Source organism: Ambystoma mexicanum, chromosome 5q, assembly GCF_040938575.1.
Source record: "Ambystoma mexicanum isolate Mex_15411 chromosome 5q, UKY_AmexF1_1, whole genome shotgun sequence".
NCBI lineage: Eukaryota > Metazoa > Chordata > Amphibia > Caudata > Ambystomatidae > Ambystoma > Ambystoma mexicanum.
In genome coordinates, this window is record NC_090933.1 from 568,253,363 (window position 1) to 568,267,884 (window position 14,522).

Genomic DNA, 14,522 nt, shown 5'->3' on the forward strand with positions numbered 1-14,522 from the left:
ATGGCAGGCTGTCTAGACAAAGTAAAAACCAATGATTTGGGAGTAGAAACACTGCAATCCTCATCAATAACACCTAGCCAAATTGACATTGCTCTGAGTTGTGGTCCAAAGATCTCCCAAATTTCAGCTAAAAGAGACAAAACAAGTGACCATGATGCGACAAAATCCGCTAAAACATCGACTCCACAAATTACATTATGGGTGGTCCCAACAAATGAATAAGTCGACCCAGTAACAATAAAGGCTCAAGAACTTTCAACAAAAACTGTGACATTTGCAAGCATATTGGAAAGCAGCAAAGGAGTTGACAACCTTGCAACCCTGGATCCTCAAAACCCAACAACCTCTGACATTGTATCTGGTCTAACCATCGCCGAAGAGGGTCCAGACTCCCCTACTCCACGATCTACTGGGAAAAACAGCCAAATATTTTATATATTTAAAGGAACCTCTGATTGGAAAGTTGAGGATAGCAATGAAAAGCTCACTCAAACAAAAAAAACAAAAAATCAACGAGCAATCAAACAGCGCAGAGGCAATGGGGGTCATTAAAACCCAGGCGCTAATTGCGCCAACTTTACCACCATGGTGTAAACTACATTTACACCATGGTGGATGGCGGATTTACCGCCCCATTCCAAGGTGAGTGGGGCGGTAAATCCCCATTTCCCATTTTCCCTTCCCCATTCCCATTTTTGCCCCATAGGGCATAATGGGAGTGGGGAAGGCGCTAATTACGCCACCGTAAATTACGGTGGCGTAATTAGCATCATGGCAGGTTAGCGCCATGGATTTTAACGGCTGCTAAAAGCAGCCGTTAAAATCAGAAAAGGCGTTAAGGGTTAACGACGGCGTTAACCCTTAACGCCTGGGTCGTAATGAGGCCCAATGACCTCAAAACGGTTAAGGTCACTGTTCACACCAGTAATAGAGATGAGAGAGTGGCCCTTCCCAAAAAACAAAAGTCTATACCAGCATCCCTGCCTAAAAACTCTCAAATGGTTCCGCCAGCTTCACAAGGCCCCAAGGAAGCCATAATTGACCTAATAGACCTATCAGTGTATGAAGATGACCTAGAAGAGCCGGAATCAGAAGCGATGGCTGCGGATAAAGTCGCACAAGAAGAGCTGGAGAAAGAAGTGACAGCGGTTGAGAAAGCCGACGACAATTTAAATTCCGAACCCGCCATCAACCCCACAAGACAGGAAGACAGTGTACCGATGGCTAAACTAACGTCAGCGGGTGTTAGTAGAATCTGCAAGCTGAAACAAAAGTCCAACAATCAAGTTGCCTTGCCTGCTGATCGATTAAGTCCTATCTTCAAAACGAATGAAGAAAGGTGTATGGCCCTCGACCATGGAATGAGATCCTCTGGATCTCAGAGATTTCCAGAAGAATTTTTGGTGGCTTCACCCCGCTTTGACTTAAAACATCATGAGAAGGTCTCTGAAGACTCCACAAACCAAAATACGAGTAAATCCAGAGCTAAAACAGATGTGCGGATGTGACCAAAAATGCCCCGGGGAAAGAGCCTGGGCCAAAACTCAATATGAAAAAATACTCAGAGAAAAAGCCCAAACTCCTCACAGAGCTCGGTTGGAATGTATCGAGAGTTGCAACAAGTTAATAAGGAATCGCACAAACGTCTTACGCCTATTCCATTGTGTACCTTGTCTCAGGACCATTCAATCTGATGATATTAAAACAGTGGAATTCAATAGAAGAAGAGCAACTGACAAAATCATTCTGCAATTTCGTTCCAAAATTGTATTGAACATTGTGCTAGATGCTGCATCTGCACTTATGTCTTTGGGATTTGAAATATCTGAAGTTTTGGACACTCGAGAAATTGAAAAAGAAAAAAACATACAAAAAAATGTCTAGAAGTAAGATTTTAAAATAGGTCCATCATAAGAAACACTGTCAATGATGTGAAGAAAATTGAAGGGTGCTTGAGCATGAGTGATCCTGTACACCCTGTAAATAATGAGACGGCTTTGATGATAGCATGCGTTAAATCTGCAACGTCGAAAAATTTGATCGAAGATGAGGACATTCAGATCACAATAAAGGGTGGGATTGGTCCAGACCTCAAGTGTTCGGATCCCACATCTCCTAAGGAACCAAACGCAAGGCAAAATGACTGGCGCTGGCTGGCAGAAGCACTAAGTAGACTCACAAGCCAATAATGCCAATTAGGAGAGGAGCCTACCCTCCTAAAGATTGGATCGTGGAATATCAAGGGTCACTCACATTTGAACCCTGGATGGATGGTTTAGATGTGGTATCTCTCCAGGTAATCTGGCTGGACGTTTGTCAACTATTGACAACTATGAATTGGCAATTAACCCGGCATTCAAGAAACTCAAAGTTCGACCTATATCTGGACTGTTAACATTTGCAAAGAAGAGTTCTGTGTGTTGCATTATTAATTCAGCAAGCCCATCAGCATTCATACAAGTTACAACTATTGTTACAACAAAGAACCTGAACAACAATGTGAGTCCCTTTTATATCTTCAACTTATACTGGAATCACTTGGCAGCAGGTACCACGTCTTTCATAGATCAAGTCTCGACATTGGTGGATGAGATCTTAGAGAGCGATAAAACAGCCAATATCATCCTATGTGGCGACCTAAACATCAATTGCTTCTTGACCAAGCAGAAGGACATTGAACTCAGCCTTACATCCAATACATCTGTAGCAAAATGGATGATGGAGATAGACCTAAGAAATCTTTGTATGTTAAATGGAAACACCAGTGATGACATACCGGCCAATCCAACATGGAAGAGGGGCACCCAAAAATCAATCCTGGATTACTTCTTTGTATCAGCCAAAATACAGCAGGATACAACATCGTTACAGGTTATCACTAAGCCTCAAAGTGACCATGAGATGGTAATCTTGTTCCTGTCTGGACCAAGGCAACCTGAAGGCCAATCCTGGAAGCATCGAATAGTGGTTGAATCTAATCGAGTAAAGCTAAAACTCCAGACAGAGGAAGTCACCCAACTGATAAAAATATATATCAACACGGAAACTGGAATTGAATATAGCCACTTATTACAACAATTTGTGGAAAAAAAGCATGGACCTAGGATCCCAGTATATGCAAATAAACACAAATTCAACGTGGCTGTTTTGAGAAAGAAGCTAGAATTGCGAGCCGCACTTAGACATATAAAAACAAAGGAGGCTGCGTGCTATTTACGAGCAAAGACTCCGATAGAAATAACATTTCAATGTTATGAGCTCTATACTTAGGAAAAACAATTAACATATATCTACATTACAAGGCCTTGAGGGAGCACGTAAGGCAGTGATTTCAATAAAATTAGCCAGTTAAATGGGTGCAAGTGGGATTACAGGACAGCACATTCAGTGGGATTAGTGTAGATGCAGAAAAGAGACAGCAAATTATGCAAATTAGTGCATGTGAAGGCAGAAAATTAAAATGACACATTGATCTCCTTATGGCAGTGAACTAGGCTTTCAATGGTAAACCAAATGATTGTCAAAAAGGCTGGAGGTTCAAAATGCACTATGCACACATATAAAGTTATAGGAATTGCCATCTGTGTAAGGTTGCATTGGAGAAAATAACTCAGATTAACTAACTACCCTTATTAAATGATACCCCAGTAACTAAGTAGGCCTCATGAATAACAATGCAATGCAATGTCAGTGAACATGGTTGGAAATTATGTTCTATTATTTATTTTCTCTCTTTTCCTTCCATGTAAAAAAGAAATGTGCACTGTAAAAATGAATGGGCTGTCTTTTTGCATTCTGAGAGTCCTTTGTTTGCGCAGGAAGCAAGAAAGCAACAAGAGATACATACAAACTCACCTAGGTGATTGGACAGTGGGATCAGAAGTCTAGAAGTTGCTAAAATACATCAGAAAGAGGGCAGTTTTAGTTTTGAGTGACAGGCAGGGTAGGTAAATAGGGGTGAGCTGAAGGGTGTGGTCATATACTGTCAGAGTGTAGAGGGAGATAGAATGAAAGAGACAGAATCAAAATCTAAAGACTCCTACCAACGGTAATGGAAATAAGATCTGCAAAAATGCCACTTGAATCAGCCCAAACTCAGGTCAGAAAAAATATGACATCTGATCAGAGAGGCGCACCACAGGGGCTGCCATCCCAAACACTGATGTTTCAGTCACATGATCCGAGCAATAGAGAGAGTTACATTAGTCCTAGGTATATGGGAGACAAACCTAGGGTGGGATACCGGCCTGATATCTCAGGCATAAATAACAATCAAAGATTAAAACAAGATCAAAGAAATAATGGTCCATAACAGACATTGGGAGTGCAGAGCAGATTTTACCCCAATACCATGGTATATCGTAATTAGGACAGACCCTGATATGTGGATCGGTTAATTGTGTTAATTGAAATTGAAAATGAGCATAGGGGACAGTTCCCACAAAATGAAAGACAAAACATGGACTATGCCCCGCACCACTATAATCAATCACCACCACCAGTGGATCACAACCAAAGAATGGTCACACCATGCTCCCCACCTCCCATGAATCAAGAGTTCAGAAACAACTCAAATAAAAATCAATCTCCGGAGAGATATCAGAACAGATTCAACCAGGGTGAAAGCAACCAGTACCGGCCTAGCCCACAAAGAGAAGATTCTAGAGAAAGTGACAGATTTCAATGTCTTGAGGCTCAAGTTAAAATGTTATCTGAACAAATAGGAAAACTCTGTGCAGTTCAAAAACAGCCATCAAATGAGGGGGCAGAAGGTTGCAGGAGCGATCTGGTGCCTTCTGATAATAAGTGACTAAGTACTAATAGCCCCTAAGGTACAGAATCCCATGAACCAGTTTTGTGTAACGGCCCTGAATTGCTTGCTGATTTAAACATGAAGTTGACCACAAATGAGAATGAGGCAGAGGCAACCGCACATAAAAAGGAAGTTTGGTTTAATTTAACTTTGAGTCAAACTGTCGAAGTGTGTGTAAATGAAAAAGATAAAGGAGAAAATGAACAAGAATTTCCAAAAGAGCAGAGAGACGGATTCAAAAAAGACTTCACATGCCATGATAAAACACCTGATAACGAGGTAGGATTAGTTGTTAAAACATTTTCCCTTGATAGTCAAAATGCTGATGAGACGCACACAGAAAAAATGAGTACTCAAAAGGAGGGCACAGGCCTTAAGAGTAAGTACTTCGAGCCACACATCTTTCAAGAGACTAAAAAGACTTATACCGTGCCAGATGCAAATAAGGTGCTCAGAGTCTGAAAATGACAAGTTACCATGTGATGTTTATGAGCATGTTCAGTTAAAGAACTGCAGTGTGAACGCTGTTGATCACCGAACATAGGGGCGAACAGTGGCTACATTCCAGATGACTTCTGAACATGGAGAGATAGACAAGGATTTCCAAAATGAGATGGGCAAAACGGAGGGAACAATATCCTTTCACATAACCTTGTGCTTAGCAAAAAGTGGGAAAGGCCTGAGAAAAGTGAGTCCTGAAATCAGCAGGAATTCACACTTTTTGTGTGTATTGGAGGAAGTTAAAGACAGGTATTATGCTCCCATTACTGTGGAAGGAAAGTGCAATGCGTTTGCAGTGATTGACATTGGTGCACAGGCCATGATTATGTCCAAAGAGTTGGTAAAAAGTGTCAATGAAGGGAGATCCCCACAACATCACATCAAAGTCAGACAAAATGAAGGCCCAGTACATAATTTCAATAGTGAGGAGATACCTATCGAAGGTGTCACAGAGGTTGACATACAGATAGAAAAACAGAGGATGAGACAGGAAGTGTTGATCACATCTGTCAGTGAAATCCCATTCTTGGTGGGAACAGATTGCCTGAAGAAGTTGTCGCTCTTCTTTGATGGGGTAAATGGAATTCTGTGGTCTCTGACAAAAAAAAAACATTAAGGCATAAGAAAGTAAAGTCACAAAACAGTGTAAATTAATGCCATACCGCTGCTAAATCAGATGCACTGGAGGTGTATCTTCAAAATGGCTGTGTGCCTAGTGTCACTGTCATCCTAATGTACCAGGGTGAAATGCAAAGTGAAAAAGAGAAACAATCCATGGAGGTTTATTTGGATCCTAGGACAAAATGGCAAACTGAAATAGATGAAAATACATTGTGCTTCTACTTAAAAGAAGTGAAGTGAAAGCAGAATGTTATCCCTGAAGTAACCACAGGAAAACATATTACAACCCTTTTTGAAATACACATATGAGATGAGCAGCCATGGATTCACATTGGTGTAAATGGTCATTCTGAAATGATAAAAGCCACATTAGTACTTAAACAGGAAAGGGGTTTTATTAATGAGAAACCATTCCAGCAAATAATTGAAAGGGAGGAGATCCCAAAGGTCAGAATTAAAAACCAACACGTATTTGGTTTAGATGAGCCAGACTCAGGGAATAGAGTTGTAGGTAGATCCATTGGCCCAAAAACTATCTGTCACAATGTGTGGATAGTGAGTGGGACACAGAATGATTTTTATTTGAGAAATGACATTTTGCACAGAATGTGTATGGTTTTGGACTTTCTTAATCAAAAACTGTGGTGCCGGCTAGGAGGACCTGCACCTGCATTTGAAGACAGGAGACAAGATTATCATTGTGCACAGTTGGCGCCACATGCAATTGAGCTACAGGTGAAGAAGGATGTTACCATTCCTGCATTCACCAGACAAGTCACTATAACATTAAAGCACAGAAATGGACAGCAGATGATGGATTCTGATGCATGTGTGTGCATAAATGAATCCATGAAGCAGCAAGGAATAGAAGGTGAATATACACCAATGGTGGAGATTGGGGATGTGCCCATCAAAATCATGGTAGACAATAAAGGGTGTCAAGATATTTATTTGCAATAGAATTCTGTGTTAGGAGTGGCAATACAAAAATCACATTACACTGCAGATTTCAACAATACAGTGATTGGGAACATCCCTGAGAGGTATGTAAATGCACAGAGTGTGTTGCCAGAGTTTCAGGACACTCAACCTAAAGGAATATTCAAAATTCAGTCTATGTATCCTTTGATTCCAATGAGACAATGGGCCTCATTACGACCATTTTTGCGTAATGGGTTAACGGGCGCCACTAATGGAAGTTGGACCCGTTAAACCAATTACACAAAATTACGAGGTCCCTTTGCGGGACCCGGGAAGGATGCCTTGTAAAACCAGGGACCTGATAAAACGAGGGGACCAGGGAGCTATCAACGGGCTGGTCGTAATCGGCCCATTGTTAGCTCCCTCTCCCATTCCCATTGAGCCCTATTGGGGCTCAGATGGGAATGGGGAAGGTCCAGGCCCGGGTTCCCAGAGGGAGGGATTACCGGGCCCTCCAGACTCGGAATGGCCCGGTAATTCCCCATTCTGGGAACCCGGACCGGGACCCGGTTTTGGTGGCAGCCATGCCGCCAATAGAGGCATGGCTACCGCCAAAGCCGTAATGAGGCCCAATGTGCTGTCACCAGGAGAATTGCATATTATTTGATTTAAGTGAAAAACAGGAAATCAGTCTATTGAAGTGGAGTCTGATATTCAAAAATATTGAAAGGTAAGAACTCTGCAAAGACATACAGCCACATGACTAGAAGAGAGCACAGAGGTTCCGCCATTGAAGGATTTTCCCGAATGTTCAAATAATGATAGAGGAACAAGTTCTGGCAGCAGATGCATGTTATAATGAAGAGGATAAGAATGAGTTGAGAAGAATATTTATGGAATTTAAAGAGGTTTTTGCCAAGGACGCTTATGATTGCAGCCTAACTGATTTGCATGTTGCCAAATTACCAGAGGGGTATTCGTGCATTAATATTGGTTACGATTGACGTGCCTGGAATAATTGGTGGAGATAATTAAAAAGTTTGAATTCAGAGGAATTATCAGGCCCATTCATAGTACCTCCTGGGTGAGTTAAAACCAAATCGTCAATGGCGTTTATGTGCATACTTGAAAGAATTAAACAAAATAGTACTAGTGTCTAGATGGTCCTATTTATTGATCAAGGCCTAGCACAGGTTCATGGGTCAAAAGAGTTTACCACATTAGACCTTACATCTGGGTACTGGTGTGTGCCATTGGCTGAAGACATAACATTTCTTCACATTTAAATTTGATAAAACTCAATACACTTGGTCCAGAACACCATTTGGGTATGTCAAATCTGGGAGTGAATTTGGTATATTTTTGAGAAAAGCACTCCCAGATGCAGCAGAAATGGGAACAATAGTTTATGTGGATGATGTTTTGATTAAAAATTAAAACCTAAGGAGTCATTTTAATGAGATTAGACATGTGCTTGGCCAATTACAGAAAGCGGGAGCAAAAGTAATTTTGCAGAAGGCACAAAGGTGCAAAAAGAAAGTAAATTTCTTAGACCATGAAGTGACTGAATATGGGTTGAATCAACAAAAGAAAAAGGTGGAAGCAATACAGAAATTGAAAAATCCTACTAACCTGAAAGGATTGAAAAGTTTACTAGGGATGGCAAGATATAACAGGAAGTTTATTGAGAATTATGCCAAGATCACTCAACTAAATTACTGAAGCAGAGTGTGCCCTGGAAATAGGAAAATGAGCAATCTGAAGCAGTGGAGAAATTGAAAGCATGTCTTGTGAAGGCGCCATGCTTGGCATATCCCATAAAGAACCAATATTTCTTTGTGGAAATAGGGTTCACAGACCAGTGTATGTTAGCTGTGTTATCTCAAAAGCATGATTTAAATCATAAAATTATTGCCTATGCGAGCAAGGCGTTTTCTGAGGTTGAAACTAAATTCAGTGAATGTGACCACTGTCTGGGCGTTGCAATGTTTCCGTCCCATTATTCAGGGAGAAAAGGTGATCATTGAAACAAATCACCAACCTTTGCAATTTTTATAAAGTAAAATGATTAGATCAGGTAACCTGGCACAGTCCAGAATTACTTCCTGGACATTGGCATTACAGGGATTCTCTGTGAAAGTAAGATACGGACAGAATAAAAAGAGCCCAATTGCTCAAGGGCTAGCGGATCTGCCTGATTAAACAGCTGAATGTACATCTGATTAAATAGAAGTAGAGCCCAGTCTGAATGAATTCAAACAATCACCACACAAAGCTTTTAATGAAAATGTGTGCAAAGATTTGCCAACGGTGTATGTAGATGGATGTGTGTATCATATAGAAAATGATATTGAAAAACAACTTGTGGCAGGGATAGGAAATGCCTGGTTAAAGTGTAAGGACGTTCCCAGTATAGGAATGAGAATTGTAGCCAGGAATATTCAGATAGCAGAATTAGCTGCCATTTATAAGGCAGTTGCTACTGCAGTTGAAAATAAATAAAAATAAAATGTCCTAGTGACTGATTCTGATTATGCACAAAACTATTTATAGGAGTATGTGCCTGGCTGGAAGGCGAAGGGTTTGCTCACATATAACAAAACGTCCCTCAAACATGGGAAAATGATCCAAGCTATAGGTGGATTAGTATCAGTGAATGGTTTAATAGTACACTGAAGGAAAATGTGTGGACATTTAAAGACACCAGTGGAGGATAAGGATGGAAATGACAAAGCAGATCAATTAGCCAAGATTGGGGCTGTAATTGGAGAGTTATTCCCCGTTGAACACCTGATTGGTGAGATACAGGTAGATGTGGTTACACGCCCAAAATCTCCAAAAGAGTTTGAACAGCCTGTGGTGCAATGGAGTTATGATATGCCAGATCAGGACCTGATTGAAGCACAAAAAGAGGACCTTGTTTTAGGTGTTTTTTATAATCATTTGATAGATCCAGAACAAAATCCTCTATCTGAAAACGATTGCAAAGGAAAGGAAGAGCTGAGAAAATGTGTTAAAGAACAAAAATAGATTTAAGTGACAGGGTGGTTTGATGATTAGGGAATCTGTAACAGGTCAAATGCAGTGGGTGGTGCCTCTTTCATTCAGAGGGCTAATGTTACACCACATGCATGACGTAATAACTGCAGGACAAAGGGGTTCACAAAAAACTTTAGAAATATTGAAGGACTATTCTTACTGGCGGCATATGTACCAATATGTGGAACTATACACCAGGTGGTGCATGGTATGTGCACAATTTAAACCTGCTTCATCGATGCATAGAGCTCCATTAATGAAAAGAGGTTTAACCCTTCCATGGTCAGATTTGCAAATCAACTAAGTTGGGTCTGTAAAAAGATTGGCCAGGGGAAATAGGTATTTGTTAACAGTGGAATGTCTAATGTCGAAGTGGGTGGAGCACATTCCTGCACCAGACTGTAGTGCGCAAATAGCAGCCACATTATTGGTAAATCACATATTTTCAAGGTTTGGGTTACCCCAGAGGATCGAATCAGATAGGGTAAGTCATTTCACTAGTGCCTTGATGAGCAAGGTGTGGCAGATATTGGGGGTAAAGAGGAAATTACACATATCCTAGATGCCAACTTCTTCAGGAAATGTGGAGAGGAGCAAGAGATCTATAGTAGATATACTAAAGAAATGTGTAGCTGAGATAGGTTCCAGTTGGGATCTATGGTTACCTTTAGAATTAATGGCCATTAGGTTGACTCCTGCTAAAGCAACAGGCCTCAGCCCTCATGAAGTATTGACAGAAAGAAAGATGGTACTGCACAACATTTATTGTACAGAACACACAAACAAACACGTGTGAGTGCCTCCACGTTCACGAATATGTAGAGGAATTGAGGAAGCACTTACATCATGCATTAGCATTTGTGCGGCAGAATCTGGAGAGAGCCGCTGATAGTGCAAAGACATATCATGATAGAAAGGCATCCGTTAGAGAATACAAAGTAGGTGACCAGGTGTACAAATACCACTTTGGAAAGAACAGGCACAACAATTCTAAATATCTTGCGGCATGGCAAGGGGTGTTTGAGATTGTAGATAAAATATCCCCTGTTTTGTATAAAATTATCAAGAAGGAGGGTGAGATGGTGACAGAGCAGTTTGTTCATGCCAACCGAATTAAACCGTGCCATCCAAAACATGAGGTGAAAAGGCTTGAGTGAGTGGGGAATAGTTGAATGTAATGATTGCAATGAAAATAGAGCTAATAGTGCAATTAAGGTAATAATCATAAAAGCACAGTAATTTTGCCTACTAGGAGACACATTGAACAGAGACTGATTCATGCATGTGACACAATGATATGAAATCATGTGTAAGGTAACATACACAGGATTTCTCTCCATGAGTACAAACATATTTTTACGCCCTGGTGGGCAGGCAGAAGTGAGCAGAGCCATATGTAATGTTTAAATAGTGGGCATTATTTTCATGAAGAGGCACTGAATCAAACTGAGCTATCATAATATTGTATAATATATGTTTTTACATGGGTTTCGAGTAAGCAATGGGATATAGCAAGGGAGAATGGAGATTTGACATATTATAGAGAAGTGTGTGTTTTGTTGAGAATTGTTTGGATGCATAATGTAAAATATTCTTTTGTTTTTGTATAATATGTATTTAATTGCAGGTATCCAAAGAGGAACATCCAGGGGCCCATAGTGTTTTGAGCATCTAGTTTAATTTTTTTCGGCTTTGTAGTAGACAAGGAATAGACAATTGTTTATCCTATGTACTTAACGTGTTTCTTTTCTATTCACTTTAGATACTACTAATCTATTACTCCGGCAGGGCTGGTTACTTGAGACGATGGACCATTGGAGGCCACGGGATCGGAGACCACAGGACGAGGCCCAGGGAAAGCCACCGGACCGAAGAATGGAGGCAAAGACAATGTCTACAAAACAGAGGGCAATAATGACCAAACCTGAGAACTGGATACTTGCTGTGCTACTCACAGTGGGTGTATTGGGAATTAAAGTCGCAGGAGCAGAAGTCGTCATTCAACCCGGACCAGCATCTGGAATTGCAGTGAAAGAAGCACATGGATTTATCCTGGGAAACAGATGCTGGTAGACCAGATTATGTACATAAATATAAACCCTGATAACATAGTGGAGAAATGTATGAATAAATCGGTGATTGCATCCGATCAAATAAGAGAATAGTTGGAGCTGTGAAAAGAGGATGCCCGGCAATCGATCAGAGATATTGCCATGCAGTTGGAAAAAACATTTGTGAATTCATCTGATGTAAAGAAAAGAAGCGGGAAGCAGGTGGCAGTATTGCTTGTGGCCTCTGTGGGGATGACTATTATCGGGGCTGTAGTGGGCACGACAATGTCCACAGCCAATACAATTTCAGTGGGGACATTGAGTGCCAAGGCGTAACAATTCGACTTATGATTTAGACATAATTTGAAGGACCTTAGATGAAGCCAGAGCTGGACTGAATGATCAGATAAAGTTTATAAATGAGACTGCTATCATATTAAATGAGCAGGCTGACATAATGCAACACAGGACACATGTTGTGGTTAAGCATGACTGGATGCTAAGTTACATCATAAACGTGGTCAATCCTGTTGATAGATTATTGTAAAAGTATATGGGAGAGGTTCAAAATGCAATTTCGCAATTGATACATGGGCATATACCATTGTACTTTGTATCACCTGAGATCATCCATCAGATGATAGCGAAAAAAAATCACACAAAGAGAAGTGGAAATGGTACAAATCAAGATTGCATTCCAGATGGGCAGCGCAATGCCATTGCACATCAATATGGAAAGAATGGCGATTGGGTTTTCGTTATGCATCCCATATATTGCTCCTGAACTCATATACAGACTAAACTAGTACACAATGTGGGATTTTGGCAGAATGACAAATATGTGAAGATCAAAACCCCATAGGTGGTGGCATTTCATTCTTGGGAACCTGATGTTTACTTGATTCCGAAGTTGGATACATGTGTAAAGTTTAAAGAGCAGAATTACATGTGTCCAGGTAAACCATTGGCTCCTGATGCAGCAGATCCTATGTGCGGGTCGAAACTTGATCCGGGAGTGTCGGGGGGTTGGGAAGTGGTCATTAGTAATTCAGGGATTGAGGAACTATCACAAGCTAGGCTAATTAAAAACAGGTGGTTGGTAAGTACTTCTTTGAAAAATTACACAATCACCCATCTGAATCATGGGACTTTCATTGTCAAAAGGTTTAAGTAAACTGTGTTTTACATATCTATTCCAAAGGACACAAGTGTGTCAATATGGGAATTAACCTTATTCCATGTTGCTGATGATATGTGGGAAGGCAAAGTGGAAAATATCGAGTTTTTTCAGAGGAACTTGTTCCCGATCGTCCCAGATGTTGAATTTCTGTTTAGCCACAAGGAAAGGCACACTGTTAGAATTAATTTAAGAAAAAACAATATTACTGTGAAAAGCCTGGGCATGATGGAAATAAACACATTCAACTGGGGGACCTGGGTAGAGAGGAGTATGGTGTGTTTGGAGATCTTGGTTGTGTTAATGGGGGAATGGCTGGTTCCCCTAATCGTTAAGATGAGGGTGTTGGTCATGCTACTGGCGACAATGGGAAAGGAGAGATTTCCTGTAACACATGCATTTTAGTTAATGCTGTGTGGTTCCTCCCACTATGACATCGCGAGCGGTCACTGCTGGCAGAAAGGAGGGTATATGTAGGAGCCAGTAAGGCAGTGATTTCAATAAAAGCAGCCAGTTAAATGGGTGCAAGTGGGATTACAGGACAGAACTTTCAGTGGGGTTAGTGTAAGCAAGTAAGAAATGAAAGGGGAATACAAAAGCAAGCTAGAAAGCCGGTTTGTTGTGTGAGTGTGTTCAGCTATGCATGGAAGCTGAACAGGATCTTTCAATAATATACGCTGATGTCGTTGATAAGTCATCGCCACAATCTATGCACAAACTACACACAATCTATGACAATATTTGTTTTCTTCTAAATGTGTGAAGCCCGAGGTACATGCCTACAGGCAACCCCAGAATAGAGCGTAGTCATAAAAAAGGGAAGGTTTGTCTTATCATATAGGGCAGTGTTATGAATAAGTTCAACCCAAATCTACCACATCACTTACTTACCACTACAATAAGATATTGCCAATTAATGGCCAATATTCCAAGATACTAAAATACTGCCAATTCAGGAAATAGTCCAAAGTTAAAACCCCTTACAGCCTACAGATGTTGGGAGGACCACACATGATCCCAACACTAATGTATGCAAGGGATGTGCCAAGTGCATAATTTGTGCTGCATGCCAGCCCCTTAGATATGCCTTGACCACTTGTGTGAATAAGGTGACCAGCGCACTTCTGAAAGTAATGAAATTAAGAAAAGGAATCCTCTGTGCATTTTTTTTAAATTTGCAAATGTCAGGTAAAAACACACAGTTAATTTATTTTACATAATACAGCAAATGCAGGTGCAAGCCATTAGTCATTTAGACACTTTGGTTTCTTTGAGCATTTCTGTCAGGAAAGGTTCAGAACTTCTGACCTATTCCAATAACTTTATACTTTATTTTCTTTGAATGTGGGTTAGAAGGGAATGGTTTTACGTCTTTAACCCAGTGCTTATAACAACATTT